Here is an 8,208-nt window from a genome sequence, read left to right on the forward strand (position 1 = left end):
CTAGTGTTACCTTCCGTTCAGCCAGCTGGTGGGCGGTGTTGTGCGCTGGGTGAGGGGCCGAGGCGTTCTTTCCACCAGTGGCAGGACAACTGTGGAGTGTGACCATCCTTCCTCGTACAGCGGTACCCGGACTGTTCACAGGGTAGTGATGGTTGCTTTGCGAAGGGAGTGTTTTCATTTATTTCTTAAAAATAAAGTCAAAAAGGGGCGCCTGGGTGGCTCAGTGAGTTAAGCCGCTGCCTTCGGCTCAGGTCACGATCTCAGGGTCCTGGGATCGAGTCCCACATCGGGCTCTTTGCTTAGCGGGGAGCCTGCTTCCTCCTCTCTCTCTCTGCCTGCCTCTCTGTCTACTTGTGATCTCTCTCTGTCAAATAAATAAATAAAATCTTAAAAAAAAAATAAAGTCAAAAAGTAAAGTCAAGCTTATTAGGGTTTCTTTTGTAGTGAAATATTAATTTCCGACTTATTGGTTTTTACTTCTTTAAAAATTTCTTATTTTTTTAAATTGAGATGCCATTCACATACCACAAAATTGGCCCCTTTGAGTGTGCAGTTCCATAGTTTACAGTATATTCACAAGTCTGTGCAACCGTTACAAGTCCGTGCAACTGTCATTATCTAATTCCCCAAGGGTTTCATCACTTGGAAAAGGAACTGGTAGTAGTCACTCTCCTCTTACCCCCTCCCTTCCGCCCCCAGGGATTCCTAGCCCTCCTTCCGTGTCTGTGGATTTGCCTATTCTGGGCAAATAATAAAATACTAAATCCTCATTCGTGACTGATTTCTTTCACTTGGCACGTTTTTATGGCTTATCCACACTGTAGCCTGTATCAATACCTTCATTTATTTTAATGCTGAGCAAGATTCCATTGCATGCACACACCACATTTGTTATTTTTAGATGTTGATAGCCCACTTTTTGGCTATTATGAGTAATGCTGTTATAAACATCTGTGTACACGTTTTTGTGTGGACACATGTTTTCAATTCTTTGGGGGTACTACCTAGAATAGAATTGCTGGTCATATGGTAACTCTGTGTTTAACTTTTTGAGGAACTGCCAGACTGTTTTTCAAACTGGCTGCAACTTTTTATATTCCTCCCCCAATGCAGGAGAGTTCCAATTTCTCTCCATTTCCCTAACACTTTTTCTCATCTGCCTTTTTGATTCCAGCCATCCTGGTGTGGGAAGTGGTGCCTCATTGTGGCTTTGCTTTGCGTTTCTCTAGGTCATCATGAGGCGGGACATCTTTCCATGTGTTGGTTGATCCTTTGCATATCCTTGCTGGAGAAGGGTCTGTTGCGATCTCTTGCCTCTTTTTGTTTTGTTTTGTTTTGTTTTTGTATCGAGGGGTAGGAGTTCTTTACATTTCTGGATACCAGACTTTCATCAGCTATATGACTTCCAAATTGTTCTCCCCTTCTCTGTGTTGTCTTTTCACTTTCTTGATGTTATATCCTTGAAAGTACAAAAGTTTTTATTTTGACAATGTCCAATGGACCTATTTTTTTCCCCTTTGGTCACTGTGCGGTGTCCTATCTAAGTACCCAGCGCCTAGTCCCAGCTCATGAAAGGTTACACCTATATTTCCTTCCTTCCCACTACAACAGTCGTTGGTTACTGTAGCTTTGTAGTGAGTTTTGAAATGGGGAAGTTTGAGTCCTCCAATGTTGTTTTTCTTTTTCAATATTACTCTGGCCGTTTGGGGCCTCCTGCAATGCTGTATCACTTTGAGGGTCAGTGTTTCCATTTCTTTAAAAAGAAAAAAAAAAAAAAAAGCCAGTTGGGATTTAGAAAGAGATTTCTTTGAATCTGTATATAAATTGGGGAGGCGGAGGATAATGCTATTGTAAAAATACTAAATCCTCTTAGCCATGTCTTTCCCTTTATTTAGGTCGTCCTTAATTTCTTCAGTGATGTTTTGTGGTTTTCAGTGTACATTGGGTTTGCTTTTGCATTTGATTCTTCAAAGGCAAAGGTTATCATAGGCCTAGGCCTTTTTGGATCTGTCTTTCAAAAACATTGTATTCTGAGGGGCACCTGGGTGGCTCAGTGGGTTAAGCCTCTATCTTTGGCTCAGGTCATAATCTCAGGATCATGGGATCGAGACCCACATTGGGCTCTCTGCTTGGCAGGGAGCGTGCTTCCCCCCCCTCTGCCTGCCTCTCTGCCTCCTTGTGACCTCTCTCTCTCTCTGTCAAATAAGTAAAAATTTAAAGATTTTTTAAAAAAGATTTTATTTATTTATTTGACAGAGAGAGATCACAAGTAGGTAGAGAGGCAGGCAGAGAGAGAGGAAGGGAAGCAGGCTCCCTGCTGAACAGAGAGCCCGATGCGGGACTCGATCCCAGGACCCTGAGATCATGAGCTGAGCCGAAGGCAGCGGCTTAACCCACTGAGCCAAGTACAATCTAATATGATACAACAAAACCCACCCAGATCAAGAAATATAATATTTCCAACATGCCGGAAACCTCCCCAAAACTTTCTTCCCCTTCAGTCACTTCTTTGCTTTTAACGGAACCATTCATGGATGCATCCCTAAATGAAAGGGTACAGTTTGCCTGTCTTGAACTTTACATCATGGGATCACACTCTATCTTCCTTTTGTGTCTTCTTTCTTTGGCTCAACATTCTCACACAAAGCTCATTCATCCTGATCACTGTATAGTATTCCGTTGTGTGGCTGATATAGTATCCATCCTACTGCATTTGGACATATGGGTTGTTTCCAGGTTTGGGCTATTACTAGCAACGCTGGAATGAGCATTTATTCTTTTTTAACCAGGAAAAAATTACTAAAAATAAATCTCAGAAGCCTGAGCAAGCATATCCACGGCCTTTGCAGAGCCGAGGACAGCTGTGTTCCTTCAGAGTCATTTCAGAATCCCCCGACCTCCTCCTGAGAGGACCCCAGACAGTGGACGGACCGGACCCCAGCAGAGAGCGCCGTCGGCGAAGGCGTCCAGCTTTTCCCGGATGTGAACAGTTTAAGGCTTGGGTTGTGCAACCAGCCCTGGGCTTTGGCACGCGTCTGGTCAAGCGACTGGAATGGACTGCCCCCATCTCCCTCCCCCCAAGATTAGAGTCATTTAATCCTCTGGGTATTTGAGGGAGGAAGGGGGCCCGGAGAGGCCGGGCGAGCTGCTTTGCCACAGACCGAGCCTGACTCTATCTTTCCTGCTGTATTGAGATGAAAGCCCTTTGCCCACCTTCCCAGGTGAGAGCTTGGCTGTTCTACAGGTAAGTTGGATCAGGAGATCGCCTGGTGTCCTTTGCCCTGGGAAACAACATTCAAAGAACCGTTCTGACTTCCCACTATAGGGACAAGGGGTGAGGGGAGGGGAAAGACATGCAATGATACAGCTTCAAATGACTTCCAATTAAGCTTGTAGCTAATTGTCCACAGCCTGAGCTCCCTGGAGTTGCCCGGTGGGTCCGGACACTAAGCAGGAAGGGAGACTTAACGACTGCCAGCTTGCTGGGTGTCTTTAAGCCACTGAGTGTGGTCTCCACCAAAGGGAGGCAGCGACTCCAGGCTCCCCATCTCTCAACAGAGTTCCTGGGCTCTGCTTCTCCTATCGCTGGGGCTGTTGGTCTCCCAGGGAGGCCCGACCCAGCGGACAGCGGACCCAGAGAGACGTCAGGCTCAGGCTGTCACTGACATTCGCATCCCACAGGGAATTCGATGTCCTACGAGCCACATTTCTACTTGGTCTCCCGGTCCTCCCACCCCCATCCCCGCTCCTCCTTGGGGAATCGGTAAGAAACTCAGACGGAGTCTTCTTTGGACCCCAAGTCATCTTTCTAGAGTTTGAGCCAAGCGAGCTGGCCGTTGTCTGCTGCTCCATGTCCAAGGTCCTGGCTCGTGGCGACAGTCTTCCCCACACATCAGCTGCCTGACTGCAGAAAGGAGAGGCCGGGACGTGCAGAGCCCCATAGCCGTGGCCACCCCCAGTCCCTTCTCAGTCCCACCCCCAGTCACTGGCACCAAGATCCTCCCCGAACAGCCATAAAAGTGGTGACAATCTGATGTCTCTAAATCAGAGGAGCCCTGAACGATGTTCCAAGCATAATGCCAACCCGTGTAACACATTGTGTACATGATTTTAAAGGTTTATTTTATTTATGGGGGGGGGGGCGGAGAGGCAGAGAGAGAGGGAGAGAGCGAAACCTCAAGCAGACTCCACACCCAGGGCAGATGGGGCTCGATCTCACGACCCTGAGATCATGACCTGAGCCAAAATCAAGAGTCAGACGCCCAACCGACTGAGCCACCTAGGTGCCCTTTCATGTATGTGACTTTAAGAACTAGAACAGAAAAGGGACTTTTCCTTATGTTGCTGCTAGAAATGTGGGCTGGCCACCTTTCTCATTTCCCTGTTTGGAGGTGAATATAGCCCATCTTGCTTTTTCCTGCCCCGGTACCATAGTGAGCAGCAGCTGTGGTAGAGGAACCCGGCCCACACGGGCCCCTCTCTGTACTCCCCCACCCCCAAAGGAGGTTGTGCAAGCCTTAGCATGCTCATGGGGCCGTTGGGACACATGCCTGCAAGGCCAGGGTAAGGCTGACCAGCCACGTTTCTGAGTCAGGGGTCTCCATCCTCTTTCAGGGCAACCTTGGGTGGGTTTGTGTTCCCACAGAAGCCCTCGAGTCTCGGTGGGATGTATTAAACTCTCTCCCAACACCTTGAGCCTCCCCTTCCCAACCCCAAACTCTGAAGGCTGCTTCCCCTGGCTTGCTGTGCACCCAGCCCTGCTGCCTGCAGAAACCCGGAGGGTCCCAGTTTTGAGGAGCCCGTGGGTTGGGCCCCCCGTACTGTAGTGCCCAGATGCCTGGATTCATTAAAGAGCTAAACCACTGGAGGGAAAGGGACTCACTTGGCAGGTAGCTCTGCCAGCAAGGACATGGCTGGACCCAGGAGAGAGCTCTTGGGGTTCAGTGGAGACCCAAGCTCTAATCTCACACCCCTGTCCTGACCCCAGCTGGCACGCAGAATTCCAAAGACCAACCCTCGCCTGGCCAAGATTCCTGTCCTCTGGTTATTTCATCAGACACGCATCTAAATGGTGTTGCAAGGGAATTTTGAAGGTGTAGCTGATGGCCTGTTATGCCCTGAAGGTACCATCCCCACCCACGGCTCAAATCCATTCGAAGCCCTCAGTCTCAAGAGATGGTATTAGGAAGGGGGGCTTTGGGGAGGTGATCAGGCTTAGAGGAGGTCATGGGGGGGTAACGTGATGGGATTAGTGGCCTTATAAGAAGAGACACCAGGCATTTTGGCTATGGAAGGACACAGAGAGGCATCCGGCTATCTATCGATAAGCTGGGGAGTGGCTCCGTCCAGGAACCGAGTCTGCCAGCTCCCTGGTCTGGGACTTACAGCCTCCAGAACCACCTGACATCAATGTCTGTCTATTAAGCCGTCCCATCTGGGGTGTTTTTGTCATAGCAGCCTGAGCTGAGTCAGGTCCTACGTCAGTGCAACTCAAGATGCGAGGGTTATTCAGGTTGGCCTGGGCCAGCTAGGGGAGCCCTTCAGAAGAAGCAGGTTTTTCTTTGCTTGTAGCACAAGAGGAAGTCAGAGAAACGGGAAGAGTGGGGGAGTCCTACGAGGGGGATGTGACGCAGGGATCCCGCCGCCCGCCGCAGGGTCGTGAGTGGGCCTGTGAGCCGGGGAAGGCAGGGCAGGGGCTGCTGGGAAACAACGGGGCCCCGAACCCGCAGCGACCTGCACCCAGGGAGCCGAAGACAGAGCTGGCCAGCGCCCCGCCGGGAGCGCCACAGCCAGAGCACAAGACCCAGTGGAGTCACGGCGACCTCCGACCTACAGACACTGTGAGGTAATAAGCTGGTGTGGTTGCAGGAGCCACCAAGTGTGTCATTTGTTATGCACAGGGACAGGAGGACGCCCCACGTGACCTCACAGGGGCCACTTCACCTTGCCAAGCTTCCAGTGCCGCATCCAGAAAATAGGGGCAGAGAATTCACAGGGTTGCTGTGAACCAGCGGCTATTTTGGAGGTAGAGACAGAGCCCTGGCTGGGCTCGGGGCCAGAAGGCCAACGTTTGCTAGTGCACCAACCGGAGTAAGTGATTTAACTTCTCTGAGACTCAGTTTCTTCATCTCTAAAATGGAGCCAATAGCAGCTACTTCCTTGGCCAAGCAGTAGCAGTGGGATGCAAAACCCTCCAGCCAGAGACCACTTTTCCTGGAGCCCCTGGCAGCTAAGTGTGGTCATGTGACTAGGCCTCAGCCGCGGAAGGTGAGTGGCAGCAATGGGCTGCTTCTAAGCATGGGCCTTAAAACACGGCATGTGGCCTCCCGCTCGCCCTTCCTTTCTGGAATGCTGAGGTTCCCAGGCTGGCCACACAGCACGGACAGGCAGGCCAGGACCGTGGCCTCCAGGAAAGTGGAGAAGGAAGACAGAAGGAACCCCGGGGCCTGCCTTAACCCCCCCCATGAACAACCAAGACAGGGCGCATGGCTGGCTCAGTCCACGGAGTGTGTTGACTCTCGATCTTGGGGTTGTGAATTCGATCTTGGGGTTTAGCGACTGCTGAAAAAGATCTTTAAAAATCTTTTTTAAAACAAACAAACAAACAAACAAAACCAGGGCAAGGAATATAGGTCTGAGGGTCTTCAGCCCAGAGTTTTATTTCGTAAAGTGGAATTATTATACATATGTCAAGTAATTCATTCGTGCTTATAAGTAGTGTTTGAAGAATATTGTACAATTTCAGTGAATCAAGGGATCCGGCCATTTATTCATCCCACACATACCGACTGAACGGCTGCTCATTATCTGAAGTTATGACATGGAGGGAAACCAAGACCTTACTTTCCAGGAGTTTACCTTCCGGTCGACAGAGATGATAAACAATCAACAAATATGCAATTGTCCAACCGTGGTAAGTGTGGGAGAGGTGTAAAGCCAGGTAATAGGGCCAGGTGCGCTTGGGCCGGAGGATGATGGCGGTACTTCCACAGGTGTCCAGCAGAGGGGATTCTAATGGCATCTGACACGCTCCTGAAGTGAGAGAACAAGAATTGAGACAGGCAGGGATAGAGCATCCTAGGCAGAGGAAAGAGCACATGCAAAGGCCCTGTGTTCAGGAAACAGCAAGGAGCCATTGTGGCTGGTGCAGCCATGGAGAGGGAGAGGAAGACAGAGGCAGGGTGAACACACAAGGCCCTCGGTCAATGTGAGGGCTTTAGCTTTCGCACACTGAGGGACACAGGAGCCACTGGAGGGCTGAGCAGAGGTGTGCTTCGAGCTACGTGGAAGAAATAAAGCCTGGCTTAGGGGCCCCTGCACGATCTAGGTAAGCAACAGTGGAGGCTGAGGTCATAGATATGTTCTGGATGCAGAGATGACAGGATTTACCAGAGGCTCAGATGTGAGCGTGAGCCCAGGAGGAGTCAAGGAAGATTCTAGACTTCTAAGATTAAAGGACAGAGTTGCCTTTCCCTGGAGGGAGCAGGTGAATGGGGAGGCAACAGCAGGAGGTCAGTTCTGGACACATTACATTACTGTTGGACCAGCCAAGTGGTGGGCGGTCAGAGTCCTAGGGGGGGTCCTGTCTGGAGATAGAAATTGGAGGCAGTCAGAAGAAAGGCAGCATTTAAACCACAAGACTTGAGAGCACCAGGGACGGAGTATGGGAACCTGCGACGCTGCATGACTGGGGGTGAGGCGATGATTCGGGGAAACCGGAAAGATGTCTTTAAACAGTGTCTTTTTTTTTTTTTTTTATTGTGGTAAAATATAAATCACCCCCCAAATAGCCATTTAACTATTTTTTAAATACCCAAATCAGTGGCATCGATGACATTCACAAGATTATGTAGGCATTGCCCCAACTTCAAAAACGTTTTCATCACCCCAAACAGAAACTCTGCCTCCCCTCCCCAGCTCTGGCAGCCACTAATCTACTTTTTGTTTCCCTGGATTTGTCTTTTCTGGACATTTCACACCAACCGAATCTGAGGACAGAGAGCGTTTTTGGATGTGGCCTCTTTCCTCTTACCATAATGTCTCCGAGGTCTATCCACATTGTAGCCTGTGCACAGTGCTGTGTTTCCTTTTATGACCAAATAATACTGCATTGTACAAATATTTTGCTTCTCCATTCATCTGTTGATGGACACCTGGGTCATTTCCACCTTTTGGCCATTGTGAATAGTGCTTCTGTGAATAAGCAGC

Source organism: Mustela nigripes, chromosome 14 (genome assembly GCF_022355385.1).
Source record: "Mustela nigripes isolate SB6536 chromosome 14, MUSNIG.SB6536, whole genome shotgun sequence".
Taxonomy (NCBI): domain Eukaryota; kingdom Metazoa; phylum Chordata; class Mammalia; order Carnivora; family Mustelidae; genus Mustela; species Mustela nigripes.